The sequence below is a fragment of the Eurosta solidaginis genome, chromosome 4, assembly GCF_040869045.1.
Source record: "Eurosta solidaginis isolate ZX-2024a chromosome 4, ASM4086904v1, whole genome shotgun sequence".
In the NCBI taxonomy this organism is placed as follows: Eukaryota; Metazoa; Arthropoda; class Insecta; order Diptera; family Tephritidae; genus Eurosta; species Eurosta solidaginis.
Genome location: NC_090322.1, coordinates 255,829,690 through 255,842,006, shown reverse-complemented (window position 1 = coordinate 255,842,006; position 12,317 = coordinate 255,829,690). Strand labels below are relative to the sequence as shown.

The following is a 12,317-nucleotide window of genomic DNA, read 5'->3' as shown; positions in this document are numbered from 1 at the left end:
GTATAAAAAGGCGACGAGTCTCAGATTTTTCAAATCGATTAAAAAAATTCTCGGGTTTGTCCTTGATAACTGTGATATTTTGAACGGAGTTGCAAAAAACATCGAAATGCGTCCGCTCATAGTTTTGGTGGAGAAGATTAATAATAGCGAAAATGCGCTTATGAGGTGTTTTGGAAGGCATTCCTATTCTTGTTGTCATACTCTTGCACTTCCTTCATGGGAATGCCAAAAAAACCTTACGCGCATACCTTCGTACAGCAAATATGTCACACATTTTTGAGTATGAAACCAAGTTTTTGTCTGCGGCCATAGGAATCAAAAAGCGAATGAGCAAGCTAAAAAGAGCGCGTACCTTGAAGTTTGCTCTATAGTCGTCCCAATTATATTGGGCGAGATTAAACGAAGTCGATGCATATGATCGACTAAGTTTTATGCTTGTGCCCTGCGCTTCCTCGGCTAAGACTCCAGCTATAAGCAGTGATACAGTTGTCCGAGGAGGAGCTATTTTATAACACAGGTGCTGCATTTTGATAGGGGTTTTCAGTTTGGTCGTTAAACAAACTTCTGGTAATACTATGACTCCTTCAGTTTTTGTGAGGTCTTCATGGACCGGCCAGTTCAACCTTATTTAACCCCGACTCAGATTATTTCAAGTAGCAGCTCAGTAGATGCACTCAATGCCCCAGTTCAACCTTACTTAACTCGACTAAAATTATTTCAAGCACCAGCTCAGCAGATGCAGTCAATGTCACTGCTCGGTAGCGGCGTTGTAGAGCAGAATAAGTTGATTTCCCGGTTACATACTGGAAAGAATAATTGTTAGTTAAATGTCTAGTTTGATATTATTTCCGAGGTAAAAGCGAGGTTTCGCCATGGTTTCAAACTTTTACAAATAGCTCAAGGAGGTTCTTTCGATTAACACTATTTTCGTATCGCCTTTCTTGCTTTCGGATTGCATAAGAGCTGAAGCCAGCTCATTACCAGTTCTCAACTTTCAGATTCGTTTTAATATTTTTCTTTTAAGCCGAGGCATTTGCTTCATATAAAAATGTTTGGTATATTACTACTTAGTACTCTTTAAGGGAGACATCTCGCCCTAACCGGCTGTGCTTCTGGATCTGCCACTGCTTGAAATGACTTCGTTCCCACATATGCTCCCCATCACTTACGGCTGTGTGCATAAAATTGGCACCTACTAAATATATATCTTATTTTTTCGAAAATGGTTTCGAACATATATAAACTAATTTTAAAACGCAAAATTACATGCTGAAAAAAATCATTTAAAAGTCTTAGTTAAACTTTTAAAAACTTCTATAGTAACAAGGAAATTTGTATGAGTATTCGAATTTTTTCGAAAACGCTTTTGAAATTTTTACATTAAATTTTTTCGCAAGTTCATTATTTCGTCACACGTTTTTTTATAAAGAAGGTTTTTATTGCTTTACAAAAATTTACAAAATAAAAAATTATTATCAATTTTGTTTAAAATTTTAAAATTTCGAATTTTTTCGAACGCACTTTTGACACTTTGAGTCTAGTCCGTTTCTTACAATTGATTTTGTTCGTTACATTGAAATAACTAAAAAAAAGTTTCATATTAAAAAAATATTTAGAATTTAAAATTTTTCGAAATCTTTTATGAAGTTGCAGATTTGTCATTAAATTTTTATACAAATATTAAATATTTGAATTAACCGGGGATTGCCCGTATCGCTTTAAATGTATGAAAACATTTATTTCAAGCAATTTTTAATTTTATAATTTATTTAATAATTTGGGAAAAATTTAAACAACGTGATATCAGGACGGACAAGGCGACAGCTGTTTCGATTATACCTTGTAAATCTCTTCAAAGCCTTTTCTCCCGGGAGTGGGAGTCGAACCTGCACTCCTACGATAGTTGAAATGGTTACAAACGCATTCAGCTACGTCATGCCTTAGTTGTTGTAAGGTTTTTCCCAATTGCCTTCTTCCGAATATATTATCTTCCTCACATATAATTCGTTATGTGTTGAAGTTATGCCTGTTTGTAAGGCGGTTTTCAGAGAAACTTGGTATTTGTTGTTGTTTTTGTTTTCATACACTTAAAGCGATACGGGCAATCCCCGGTTAACTCATATAAGTAGACAACATTTGGTTTATTCGTTGTAGTTCTATAAATAGAACAAAAACAACAACAAATACCAAGTTTCTCTGAAAACTGCCTTACAAACAGGCATAAGTTCAACACATAACTACATACGAATTATGTGATGTGAGGAAGATAATATATGCGGAAGAAGGCGATTGGAAAAAACTTTACAACAACTAAGGCATGACGTAGCTGAATGCGTTTATAACTATTTCAACTCTCGTAGGAGTGCGGGTTCGACTCCCACTCCCGGGAGAAAAGGCTTTGAAGAGATTTACAAGGTATAATCGAAGCAACTGTCGCCTTGTCCGTCCTGATGTCACGTTGTTTAAATTTTTCCCAAATTATTAAATAAACTATTGAATATTTGAATTTTTTCGAAAGCATTTTTAAAAATTTGTGTTAAATTTCCTTTCTGCCATTAATTTATTCAGGTGCGTTGGAATGGTTGCATCACAAACTCAGAAGGTTCCACACACTCCAAAAAAATAAAATGTGTAATGTTCGAATTTTTTCGAAAACATTTTCGAAATTTTAATATAGTTATATCATACAATTTACTAAAGTTCTTTCTGAAATTAACATAAATAACTAAAAAGTAAAATCATTACTCAAAATTTAGCTTATATTTTTTCTGCCATTTTTGTGCACCCAAGTGTATCAACAACCAAACATTCTCTTTACAGGCACACATATGAATATACAAAACCAAATAAAAAAAAAAAACATTTATATATGGAACGTCCGTTTTGGTCGTAATAAATGTCACTACTGTTTGGTTAAATACGAACATGTTAAAGAAATATATAGTAGCAACAAAAACTACAACAACAAGAACAGTGAAATAACAAAAAATTACACTCTAGTTGTTGGTAAGCGCCACCATTTAAGGACGTAATGTAGCATAAGAAATGAAAGTGTTGAAACTTCAATACAGCAGAAGTGAAGCCAAGTTAAGCAAAAGCAAGCCAGGCTACGACAACTCCCAACTCAAACCCGTACAAATCAAGTAAAGATGGGCTAAGAGAGGTGGCTTTGATAAAAAGAAAAAAATAGAATGTAAAGTCATCGTTAGTGGGCGCTATTGCAAGTTTTTTAATTCGACGGAAATTGTGTTGAATTAGTGTGAACGATATATAAAAAATAAAACGAAAAAAGGAGGAAGAATAAGAAGAAGCAGAAAAAAGCAAAATAAAAATGTTAATAAATATATATAAAATATTGCAAGTACTTAAATGTGGTGTAAAATATAATATAAATTTATTTAAGTGTTAGTTTAACCATACATACTGTGAGTAAAGTGAGCCCCCCTGCTGCCAGCCAGTACGCACCATACAACAACAAAGTATACGCGAAACCCTACTGTGTACATGTTGAAATAGTAATATGAGAATAAACGACGGACGGCAAGTTGAGTGTTTAGTGTCTATCGATAAAATTTATTGCACCCATACACATACGTATACTTAAATACATGCACAAGTACAAAAATATATAGATATACATAATAACTAAACTCGAGCCCTGCAGTTAAATACACGTGCGCGCGTTAGTGAGATACTTCAAAAATTATATTTTAACCTAGGACGACCAAAGTAAGTGTCTCGTCTGAAGTGTTAAAGTGCGAAAACTTACATACATACATACATACATACAAAGTTAGATACATACGAGTACAAGTGTCCAGTGTAAGTGCGAATCTATATACATATATATTTCAACCCATATTTCCTCTACAAAAAAACGAATTCCACTGATAGTGCCGTACTGCGTAGCTTCGTTATTCAAACATACCGTAGGGTTCTTGGCCCATTAAGCGAATATACATTTCATAATGAAAATCTAATTTATTCGCACCGTATCGAAGTGGTCATCCATCTGTGCAGCAGCAAACGTCGGAGATTTTTGTGCAACCATAGACAATTTTTTTTATTTCATATTTTTTTATTATTGGATTTGTGGCGCATGGAAAACAGGAGCTGTGCATAACATGGAATGTGGATTTGCAGGTCAGTAGGAATAAGAAATTAAAAAAAAATAATAATTAAAATGTTATTAAATGGGTTTGACATACTTTTACACCAGCATTTCACAATGTTGTCAGCGATTCATAGTAGAATTTTAAAAACGTATCGAATTTTCGAATTTTCTTCGAAAAGGTTTTTTTAAATTTTATTTCTTAGTTTTTTTCTTGCGATTCACTAAGTCGTTAGACTGAAAAAAACTACATATTCAAAAAGGTTTTGAAAATTCCTAAAATAAATATTGGAACTTAGCGTTTTTTAAGAAAATGTTTTTGTGTAGTTTTTATTACCCATTCACTAGCTTTGTAATACTCGAATTTTTTCGAAAACATTTTAACATATTTTTTTCGAAAAATTTTTTTTAAATTTTATTTCTTAGTTTTTTTTATGCGATTCACTAAGTCGTTAGACTGAAATGGTTGAAAAAAACTACATATTCAAAAAGGTTTTGAAAATTACTGAAATAAATATTGAAACTTAGCGTTTTTTTAAGAAAATGTTTTTGTGTAGTTTTTATGCCAATTCACTAGTTTTGCAATAAACGAATTTTTTCGAAAACATTTTAACATATTTTTTCATAGTTTTTTTCTTACATAATTTCTTAAGACTCCTAGCATTAGATTTAAAATTTCCCTTAATACTACTAACATTTTTCTTGGAATTTCGAATTTTTTCGAAAACGTTTTTAAATTTTTGAAAATTCCTTGTATAAATATTAAAATTTTCTGCAAGAATTTCAAAAGCTATTAGAATTTGCGGTTTTTTAGGAAAACGTATAAGAAATTTCTTACGTAATCTTTGTTACAAGTCCAATAATTTTTGAATTTTCGCACTTTTTCGAAAACGTTTTTAACATATTTTTCTTAGCATTTGTGTTGCACTCTCACCTGGCATAATTGAATTATAAAACTACAAATTGAAAAAATTTATAAAAATTAGTTTGAAAATTGAAGCTCCTTTCAAGATTCTTGTAGTTTTCTTGAATTAAATTTTTTTTTTAATTTTATGGAATTTTTTAAAAAGTTTTAGTATAAATTTAAAAATTTTTCCAAATTTTTTAAGTAATTTTTGTTAATAATTCATTAGGTTTTGAATTTTCGAAGTTTTTCATAACCGTTTTTAATAACTTTTTCACAGTTTTTGTCTTATACTTTATTAGTTCGTTAGCCTGGTATGATTGGGTTACGAAATTACAAATTCAAAACTTTTCTTAAAACTCTTAGCATAAGTTTTGAAATTTCTTTTAAGATTCTTGAAAGCTTCTACAATTTCGAATATTTACGCAAACATGTTTGAATTTTTTGAAAATTCATAACAAAAATTAAGAATTTTTTTAAGCTTCCGAAAAAGTTTTTGATTTTAAATTTTTTTTGAAAACGTTTTTGAGATTGCAATGATTATGGCGGCCGCCGTAGTGTGATGGGAACGAACCATACCGAAGATCCTGGGTTCACGCCAGCGCAAAGCAACATTTAAAAACGGGGTTTTCAATTAAAAAAAATTTCTAAGTGGAGTCGCCTTCGGCAGTGTTTGGCAAGCACTCCGAGTGCATTTCTGCCATGAAAATGTTTGGAATCGGCATAAAACAAGTAGGTACCATCCCGTATTTGTATGAAAAATTAAAAGGAACACGACGCAAATTGAAAGAGAAGCTCGGCGTAAAATCTTTTCGGAGGTTATAGGGCCTTACATTTTGTTTTTTATTTAATTTCAAAAGTTTCTTAGAATTGTTAGTATGAATTGTGAAATTTTCTTCTTTTTTTTCCCTGAAATTATTTTTGGCATTTCAAATTTTTTCGAAAACGTTTTTGAAGTTTTCGAAAACACAGTAAAAATTTTTGAAGATTTCCAAAAACTTTTTGAGTGAACAATTTTTTTTATAATCATTGAAATTTTTTTCAAGAACGCTTTTAATTTTTTTTCTAACTCCTTATGATCGCAATGATTGGATTACGAAATAACAAACTTTAAATTGTCTGAAAAAAACTGTGATTTTTGAAAACTTTTAGTATCAATTTTGAATTTTCTTGAAGAGTTTCAAAAACCTTTTTAACACTCTTGTTTATATCGGTCCGACCTCACTATGTCCAGTTTTCCTTAAAACTTTCCGCTTTTAACGTATGTTCTAGGTCTAGCCCTGATACATGTCAGACTTCCGTGAACCATTCCGATATCGAAATTTTTCTATTAGTCCACACTTTTTTAAATCCATCCTAACCTGTGGACTTAATATGTTTCAGTTTTCCTTAAAATATCCCAATATAAAATTATTTGTATCGGTCCAATGTCTCAGTTTTCTGTAAAAGATATAGCTTTTGAAACATTTGTATTGGCCCGAACTCAAACAGACAGCCTGATTATGCGTCTCAATGTTCCAGCCCAATCTTTATATCTCGGGTTTTTTGTGATTCTTCGGTTTTTTTTGTCCCCTTTTCCGATCCAGTTTTAATACGTTACCAATTTTTAAATTGTTTGTCCAGTGTGCTCTAGTGCAACCTTCAAATGTCTAGTCCCTGTTTTCTACCGTCTTCCGATTTCTTTTATATGTTCTGTCATAAACTGTTGCGGGTAAACGAGTTTAAAGTTTGCGTTTAATTTAAAGGTGATATCGAACGATGTTCGCCAGTTATTCTCAGTTACTCTCAAACTTGGTAGAAGTTCAGTTCTGAATCATACATCACTTGGCAACCATTGAGAAATTTATAACAACAATAATTCTCGAGCCTTTGAGAATTTTTAGTTCTCAAGGATATATCCAACATAATTCGCCAACCCTTGAGAAGTTTACGGATCTGAGGTTGATATCCAAATTATCTTCCCAATAGTGAAAAAATCTAAAGTTCATATCCAACATAATTCTAATTATAATTTTTACAAAAAACTTTACAGATTTATATATATCATTTCAGTGAAATTGGATTTTCATCCGTGAATGAAGAAGCTTTAATATAATATTTTGGATATCAACATGGATACTCTAAAAATTTGTGGTATCCATATTGATATCTAAAATTACTCCCCAACCATTGAGAAATATATACGTCTCCAGTTGATATACAACATCATTCGCCTATAATTCTCTAACCTTTGACAAACTGATAGTTTTCAACTTGATATCCAACATCATTCTCCAGTTTTCAAACATTTTTAGTTCTCATATTAATATCAAACAAAAATTACTTATAAGAAACTCTCAATTCGGGAAAAATTAATATTTGTGTCGTAATTTTCCTTTTCTATTGAGAACTCTAAGCTTGAGATTGAAGCAATACGTTAGTTCTCGAGATGATTTTCGGATACTGACGCCATAGATATGATTCTTTAAAGCATCTTAAAATCGATTTGGTTATTCTGTTGTTACTTTGTTGTTGCTGTAGAATGATAAGGACACTCTTCGAAGATTTTGGGGAGTGTTATCGATGTTGATGGTCCTCAGCCGTATACAGTTCCAGTACATTCCGGTTCCAAGCAGCATTAAGGTGCAAGCCCGATCACCTCGGGAACGATTTAATATGACCAGATTGAATAGGTCATCCCGCCCCCACTCCATAGTTCAACGGATCTTGGGGGCGTCATAGCCTCGATTGCTAAAGAAAAAGGACTTGCCGTGGGTAGGTGAGTTTGACATTTGGGTTGGAGAAACTATGAATTGCACAACCCAACGCCTTGAATCGTCTGATTGTTCTCATTATTTGCTTTGTATTAACGCTAATGTAAGTATATACGTACATATATTAAATACAACAATTGTCATTTCAAAAGTATTTTCTTCTTTATCCTTAAAACCACTTAAAGAAGTTATCTGCATAACATATATTTACGAAGCGTTACTCTTGTCACAAGCACTGGCTCTAGCTAAATCAATTTCACACATAATAAATCTTGGTTTGTCACAAAACACTCTTGACCTCAACAAGGACCCTATCTTAGTCTACATATATACATATATATATATGTTCGAATGCGCATAAAAATTAAATAGATTTTAGCAAAAGCTCAAGTTACGTCACCTAAACTGATTAATTTGATGCGGTCAAGTTAATTGCTCTTTTGCACAGTATGATGTCTTCTTTACATAATGTTACTTATATAAGATTGAATGTATATGCATACCTAATGAGAGCATATTGCCAAGTTCAACTTAATTATTTTATTTACCACTAAGATATTGTCTATGTACTGATATAACAAAGCAGTTATTAGCAATTGATTGCTTTGTGGAAATCTTAATATCCGCTGCTGCCAGATTTTAATAGCAAAACTTCAAAGAATTATAACTTTCCTTGAAGCTATGAAATAAATTATTTATTTCATAAAAAAGCTACTCAATCAATTTTTATAATTACTCTTTATAAAGTTACAAGATCAACAATAACTTACATGGCACGTGTTGTTAGCTAAATTATTTGTTCAATAGAGATAGAATTTATGGTTGCTAAACAAAATGGAAAGTCTTAAATGTAATACAAAGCGCGGTATTCTTTGTAAAATACCAATACTGAGTACGAAACTGAGAAATAATTTTTGGACGTCGTATCTATCGTCTTTCTTTGAACTGAAAAATGTATCGTTGGTCCATGAATGACCAACGGGTTACAGTATTGTCGTGAAAGTCACACAGTTCATTGTTTGCGTGAAAAACGAACACATTTCACATGATCCAAAAAGAAAAAAACCCGAAGTGATCCTAAAACGATGCCAAAGTGTCGCAAAGCTCTAAAGAAATAGTCTCCAAAAAAGTTTCGAAGTTTACCCAAAATGCTACCTAAGACAATCGCGAAAGAACCCTTAAACGATGCTAAAACTGTTCCAAAATTTTCCCGAAACAGTCTCCTAATGATTCTAAAGCTTTCACTTTATGATGCTTTAAATAATTTCGAAGCTATCCTGCAACAGTCCCAAAAAGGTTTCCAAATAGTTTCAAAACTGTCCCGAAACATTATCGAAATTATTCTAAAGTTTTTTTGAAAAAATCCCTAATATAATCTCGAAAGTTATCCTGTAACAGTCCTAAAATAGTTTCAAAATAGTCGCGAAATGGTCCAGAAGTTGTCCCAAAATATTACATGTTGGTTTCGAAATTGTCTCAAAGTCGTAGTGGAAGTTGCCCTGAAGAAATACCTTAATTAATGCCGAAGTCATTCTGAAATCTTTCCAAATTTTTTTAGAATACGTCTCGAAATCATTCCGAAAATGATCCCTAAGAGATCCTGAATGATTCAGTTACGAAATAATCCAGAAACGAAATTAATTCGAAATTATCTTAAAGTTGTTCAAAAGTGACACCTAAAATAATCTTTAAGTGATCCTTAAGTTGTTCGAATTGGTCCCAAATAGTTTCGAAATAATCCAGAATGATCCTTGAAATAATCTCGAACGTTCCTGAAAAAAAAAAAAAAAAATAGGTATACTAGAACGATGACAGGAAGAGGAAAAAAGATGAAATAAAGACGAACCAGAGGCTGTGCCGAAGACTTCATACCTTTCATGAATGGGGCTGAACAATAATCTCATTCCATTCGTAATCTCCAAATAATGCGCTGTATAAGATAAGAAATATATAGTGAACAGATGTACATACCTAAATGATTTTAAGATAAATATAAAAAAATGGCAAAAACCCCCTTATCTGAACGATCGGTTGTATGGCATATATATTATATATAGCTCCGATCCAAATGATTTTTACAGGAAATGTTTTATGATATATTAGAATATATATCACCAAGTTTCACGTTTCTATATTGGAAACTAAGGGAGAAATGGCCAAAAATCTTTCTTTCTGAACGATCGGTTGTATGGGATATATATTATATATAGCTCCGATCAAAATGATTTTTTCAAGAAATCTTTTATAATATATTAGAATAAATATCACCAAGTTTAACGTTTTTATATTGGAAATTAAGGGAGAAATGGCTAAAAATCTCTATCTGAACGATCGGTTGTATGGGATATATATTATATATAGCTCCGATCAAAGTGATTTTTTTTTAGAAAATCTTCTATGATATACTAAAATATATATCACCAAATTTCACGTTTATACTTTCTAAATTGCGACAGAAATGACCAAAATCGCTTTATCTGAACGATCGGTTGTATGGGAGATATATGTTATAGTCGTCCGATCCTACCGGATCCGACAAATGTCTAATATAATACAAAAATACATCCTTGTGCCAAATTTCAGATATCTCAAAATTTGAGGGCTAGTTTGCGTTTAAACAGACAGGCGGACGGACGGACAGACGGACATGGCTATATCAACTCAGTTCGTCGCCCTGATCAATTCGGTATGCTTAATGGTGAGTCTACCTTCTATATTTCTCAACGTTACAAACATCGGACCAAAGTTAATATGTATACCATTTCATGTTCATGAAAGGTATAAAAATTATAAAAAGGAAAGGTATACACAGTAGAGATAAAAACGAGAACAAAGACTGTATACTATTAAGACGAACAATACAAACAATACCACATCGGTTTTCTAGGTATAATGAGACACAGAGAGAGACCTATCACAGAATTGTTTTCAAAAACACTCTATCTGAACACAAATTCAATGCATTTTGACTTGGGATGGAGTGTTTATGAAAGCATTTTTTAGTAGGGGCGCTTTTTAGACGAATGACGAGATAGGGCGTTTTTTGTCACAAACTCTGGCATAGGACATTTTTGAACTAGCAGCCAAGATAGGGTGATATTCCTCTCAGTAGTCGATTTATGCCTTGAATGATAGCGAAATTATCGTCAAGTTATTTGTTTGCTATCGGCTTCTTATCGAGTAATTACAGGTGTGCCATCGATTTTATATTGAAGTTTAATCGGAATCCGTGTCATAAACAACCGCTAACACGGTGCTAACTTTTCGATAAAACGCCGATAACAAAGTGATGCCACTCCGAAAATATGTCGATAAATACTCTATAAAAACCGGTAAAATTTTTAATAGCATCCCTGCAAAAAATCGTGCGATTAATCCCTAAAGACATTGGTCCCCGATTGATGTCTTTTGCCTACATTTGGGCATAATTAACTCCCTATAGTCCCTTTCGGGTACAGTTGGGATTAGTCAGTTTGATATCTATGTAGAAATATTCGAAAAAACAGCAACGAAGTAAAATAAACAAGATTACAGGTGATTGAATCGAATTATTTAAGAAAAATGCGGAGCCCTATACCGAGCCTAAATTACTAGGACTTAACGACTACGTCGGAGTTAGGGTTACATTTTCGGAGAATATTTCGTATTCCATTTAGAAAAGCTGTTCCGCCCGCTCAAATACATTTTGTGGCTTGGCAAACCCGATTGTGTTTCTGTCATGAAAAATGCGTGTGGGCCCATTTGAGTCCTTATAGAATCGAAAAGGGACTAGTCTTCTTATGTTCCCTTATGGCTACAAAGGGGATTGGTCCTATAGATCCCTTTCGGGTATAAATGGGTATAATTAGTCTCTTCGTTCAAACAAAAGGGAACAGGTCAACTCATACAAAGAGATCAAAACTGGCATTGGTCGCATACTCTATTGCGACTCAACTCGGATTCATCCTAGACTAATCCCATATTTAACAGGGATATCCATAACTTTTCGATAATTTTTCGATAAAGTATTGGTAATTCTTCGATAACATTTGTATGAGATAAAGAATTGGCAAGAAGTTTGCTGCTTTGCTCTGAGCCGCTTAACATGTATACCCCTTTAAGCGGCATGATATCTCTCAAAACTCGTCAAAATTTGTTTTCCTTCTGTTGATCAAAAATGATCATTTATTTTCTGGCATAACTCAAGTATGAATCATATACAATGTCGCCTCCATATGTCTCATATTTACAATTTTGATCGTCGTTCAAATAATTATTGCCTTAAAGCTGCTTTAAAAATTTCCTCTTAGTTTTTACTACTTAAATGCTCACATTCCCACACACAGATACACACACATACAATTCTGTGGAAGGAAAAACAAGATTCTGATCTTTATCATGAGCCATAACCCATTACATTGACTTTAAATTTTTAGCTTCTTAGCACCATTAAAACGAATTGCTGTTTAGTATTATCTGATATTATAGTACACAAACAATAACATCGTAAAAAAAGTAGTTTTCTTGCGGTTGATAAGAATTAAAGGTAGTAAAAGCAGTTAAGTTACTT

At 32.7% G+C, this 12,317-nt stretch overlaps 2 protein-coding genes across 7 annotated transcripts in view; one reads left to right on the top strand and one right to left on the bottom strand.

The window, feature by feature from the left end:
- The window catches only part of LOC137251358 (uncharacterized), a 457,851-nt gene that overhangs the window by 19,656 nt on the left and 425,878 nt on the right, over positions 1–12,317 (top strand). For 4 of the 6 annotated variants that reach the window (XM_067785792.1, XM_067785791.1, XM_067785789.1 and 1 more), the window contains exon 2: positions 2,821–4,143. The gene's annotated coding sequence lies outside the window, so the exon portion shown is untranslated. The remainder of the gene's footprint in view (positions 1–2,820; positions 4,144–12,317) is intronic. The other 2 variants (XM_067785794.1, XM_067785793.1) reach the window with 2 other exon arrangements.
- ppk23 (pickpocket 23) overlaps positions 1–12,317 on the bottom strand; it is a 589,427-nt gene that overhangs the window by 170,565 nt on the left and 406,545 nt on the right. The window lies entirely within an intron of this gene.